Raw genomic sequence first — 4,868 nt, forward strand, 5'->3', positions numbered from 1 at the left:
CAGATGGCTCCGGCAGGTCTTTCATGACTCTGCGTAGACTAAAACAATCTATCGCAGCGTGCTTGTGGTATGGATGCCATGGGCACTGTTTCTTCAGGAGATCATTGAATGAGAGCCTATCCTGATTCCTGCTGCCACCTTTCTTGGATGACTGTGACATTGCCGTGACAATATTGTCTGGCTTTCGCTTACAGTTGTAACATCTCAAGTAGTTATTTCGGTTGTCGTTGTTAGGCCGATCGTTGCGGTTCTTGTCGTTGCGTTGTTCATTATTCTGATTATTGTTATTATAGCCCTTGTTGCGATTGGACTCGAACCTCACGATCTCCCTTTCTTCTTCATCTGCCTATGCCTGTACATGACCTTGAGAGATTTGACATTAGTAGGGCGTCTTCTGCTGAATTCTTGGAACATCCCGTTGGGATACGAGGTAGGCTACACTAGCGCAAAACAAAAATTTCTACCGCGTAAACCAGGAAAATTGCCGTATAAAGATCACGGGATAACCACTCGACGCACTACTGGTGCGGAAGATGTAGATTCGCGTCGATGCAGCGAAGTGGATCAGCGTAGTCGTACATAGTCGATCACGTCGACGTCCTGCAGCTCCTCAGTAGCTCGTCCACGTGCAGCAAGATCTCCCTCGTGCCGCGGCTCGTCGGTGGCTCGTCATCGGCTCGTCGTGGCTCGTCGGCGGCTCGTCCAAGTGCTGCAGGCGCAACACCTCCAAGGTATCCACACGTGCAGGGAGGAAGCGTCGCAAGCCGGACTGCTAGATCCGTGAGTTGCAACAAGCGAGGGCGTGGGAGGCGCGGCAGATGTGTTTCGCCAAAAAGTGTAAACCCTAGGGCGCCCCCACCCCTCTATTTATAGAGGTTCCTAACGGGCCTCTGGGTCCAAGGCCCATTAGTACTTCTAAACCTAATCCAACTCGGATCACATCCGAATTGGGCTTCCAGCCCCTTAAGTATGTGACCCTATGGGTTCGGATACGTATAGACATGGCCCAAGTACTCCTACTCGGCCCAATAGTCGGTAGCGGCCTCTAGCAAGACGTGCCAACTCCTATACGCACACGAAGATCATATCAGACAAACCATCACAACATAATATACATGCTATTCCCTTTGCCTCACGATATTTGGTCTAGCTTCAAGCCGACCGCTCTTTCTCGATCCTGTGATTCGGAATCCCTTTGTAGGTTAACTCTTAACCGTACGTAGCATGGCCATGCATTTTCGGATCCGATCACTCGAGGGGCCCAGAGATATCACTCTCAATCAGAGAGGGGCAAATCCCATCTTGATTGACCATGTCTCATAGCATGCTTCTTGACAAACCCGAAAGCTACCTTTATAACTACCCTGTCACGGCGTAGCGTTTGATAGCCCCTAAGTAGGTCGATCCACATCTTGAATACATGCGACAATCTCAGGTCTAAGGACAAAGCGTATATGCTGTTTAAAGAGAGAACTACTTCTCGTGTTGGGTCAGTCCTAGCACATGTCTCCACATGTGCCCACATTATTAGTTCAACATCTCCATGTCCATGACTTGTGAAACATATTCATCAACTAATGCATGTGCTAGTCTAATATTCATGTGTGTCCTCACATGAACTCCGACTAGGGACAACTTTAGAATAACCATACAAGTAAAGAGTTTCACACACAATTCACATAATTGCAAATCAATTCAAGTAGCCTTTAATGGATATTCAAGGAACACAATATAAATCATGGATACAAATGGAATATCATCATCTCTATGATTGCCTCTAGGGCATACCTCCAACACATCCGGCGGTCGTAGAGGCCATTCTGGAAACAATATATAACGTCACGTTCCGTGATGTCCATAATTGTGGCTTTCTTATTGAAGAAGCAACGTAAGTAACTCCACAGAGTCTCACCTTCTTGTTGTTTAACTTGAGACAAGTCGATCCTGTTGTCAGGATGCTACATTACCCCTGCGTAGTTGTTGGTGAACGCCACCTTGAGGTCCTTCCACATGTTGATGGAGTTCTTATCTAATGATTCGAGCCATGTGAGTGGCCTCGCCTCCATGCAGATGGGAAAGTAGATGACTTTGGTGTTGTTGTTTCCTCCAGTTGTCTGCACTAACAGTGAGTAGCATCGGAGCCATTGGATTAGGTCCTGCTTGCCATCGTACTTGGTGATGCTCGAGGTTTGAAATTTTTGGGTAGAATTATCCTCCTCACACGTCTGGAGAAGGTGGGGAACCCGTCAAAATCATTCCCTAGGTGTTCAACTTCTTGCTCACACTCGTGGTGTCGTTTGTCAATGATGGTACCAGCGCCGCGGCCGGTGTTGATCTTGTTGCGAAGATCTTCTACTGGGGGTTCAAGCTCTGGATTAGCCCCATGGTGGCCACGGCCTCCCGAGGGTCCTCCCGACTACCCTATGCTCCAGCTTGGTTTGGTTTGGCGCCTCCAATTTGACTTGTCTAGATGGAGTGCCTCTATGGCTACTGCCATATTGACTACGCTGGGATGGGGAGTGTTGAACTGAATATATCAGGTTCTGCTAATCGAGTTGTTCGTACGTACACTCTGCTAGTTCAGTCAATTGTCTAGTGTATTTGTCCTATGGCATTGCGCGGGTAGTGAGATCAATGGATGCGATGGTGGCGAGGGTAGTACGATGGTGACGCGATCGAACTACTTCAAACACATTGTCTAGGTTCATGATTGGTAGGTTTGCTGCAGGGCGTAGCGACGCTTTGCCCTCGTGGTGTTTCTCGCTCGTTGTTGAGTTCTCTAAGCTTCGATCTCTTCTCCAGCAACGTTGGCTATGAGCTCAACCTGTGAAACATCATCTGGGTGACACTCGTGTCACGGTTTTCTGTCTCATTGCTCTTCTTCTTCGTCCTCTTATCCAGCAACGAGGGCGATGAGTTCACATTCTTGCTCATAAATGGGCGATAAAGGACCTCCCTCCTGGTACGAGAGGTTATCGAGGTAAGTGATGAGGCTTCACGTTGGGTCATTAGACGAATCCGCCTTGGGAGTCAATGTGATCACCAGGCTCTACTGTGGACCTGATAAAGAGGTCTCCTCGTCAGGTTCGAGTAATAGTCAAGGTCCTCGATCATATGCATATCAGACTGTGATCTGGATAGAGTAACCTGATAAATAGCGGACACGTTGCGTAGTCCGAACGGGAATCGACTCAGGTTGTAGTCCAACTTGCACGATGGCTTATGCGCCGGCTCGTGAAAGTCAATCTGACTGGCGGGAGAAGTTGAGTTGTACTTGGATTCGTCCTCCCAGCCTCTGACTAAGTCAAAAATTGAAAATTCGTTGAAATTCTTGATGAGATCCTTCAGAGCTCGACACTGGAGCTTCAGTGTTTGTTGCTTCTTCTCCGGGGTCGACACAATGTGGTGGTGGAAGTTTCCAGTGCCGTCCGCAATGCAAACCCAGAAGCCGAAGATGAACGTCGCGCCCGCTTCGAACACGACAATCGGCTTGATGATAACTTGGGCCATCAAGTTCACCAATGGATTTTCAGCGAGAGCCCCTACCTGACGTGCCAGCTGTTGGTATTTTTAGACCCGGCAACCTACTGAGGGGGTGTCCGAGGTAGTGTTTTAGTTAATGGGGCTTGTCGAGATCAGGAACTCGAAGGTGAACGCAGACACACGATTTAGAAAAGTTTGGGCCGCTAGATTGTGTAATACCCTACGTCCTATGTGTTGGTTGGATTGAATTGCTTTGGAGGTGGCCCTGCCTCGCATTATATTATCGGGGGTAGGGTTATAGGTCGGTTGATTTACAAGAATACTAGTCGGATTCGACTAGACGAGTCCTACTCTAATTGCTACGACTACTTTTTCTAATCCTCGATTAGCTCCTGTCTTACCACGTAGACTACGTCATCCTGCGTCATAGCCTCCATATCAGATACATCTCGGTGTCCAGCTTATATGTAGACCTATCCAAACCTTCTGGTGGGTCTATAGATGTATGTACGACAACCAATCTACTATATTGGGATACCCATCATCCAGAATCATCCATACATGCATCATATGGTTCATGCAACCAAACACACCTTGAGTTTGTGCCGGCAGACAAAAACTCCCAAGTGAAGCAAAGAATATGCTTCATCCATCAGGCATGCATTTTGCCAAAACTTTCGGGGATTCGATCCCATTTTTTGGATCCGCGCAAAAAACTTCCAGTCATTGTTAGTTGCTAAAGATGAACAAGCAATGGATAAACGCAGATGCACTATGTGTAGCTTAGAACTACTTGCATTGGGGTGCGTTCGTGTAGATGAAATGCGTTGCCTCTATCTGGATGGATACCAATTTTTTTACTCTCTCCATCCCAAATTACTATTCATTTTAATTTTTTTAGATACATACTTCTTACTAGGTATCTTTTTACTTCTTCCGTTCCAAAATCATGTATCTAACAAAGTTCGTATAAATAGTAATTTAGGATGAGGGTACTGCACAGCTTGGTCGAGGCACGAGACAGAATCAAATAATTGCAGGCCTCCACATCACAAAGCTAGATGCCGGCGACCATGCTCCCTCCTCCCAATCACTCGGAGACAAACAACCGAAAGAACTTGTGCTGGTGATTGATGAAAAGGGCACCAGCACCACCGGCGTGTCCCTCCACTACAGGCGAGCCCGAGCGATCGGCACATCTAGAGAGCTAGCAGCCTGCAGGCTGGTAGCTGCAGATAGAGACGAATAATCCTAGGAACGAATTGAGCTGAACTGAAGAAGCATGAACCGAACGAACGCGCCTGTGTGTATATAAAAAGGAGGTACGGTTGATCGAAAACTCTGGCACCCAAACCTAACTAGAACGAACAAGGTAGAAGCTAGTA

The sequence above is a fragment of the Setaria italica genome, chromosome II (genome assembly GCF_000263155.2).
Source record: "Setaria italica strain Yugu1 chromosome II, Setaria_italica_v2.0, whole genome shotgun sequence".
Lineage (NCBI taxonomy): Eukaryota > Viridiplantae > Streptophyta > Magnoliopsida > Poales > Poaceae > Setaria > Setaria italica.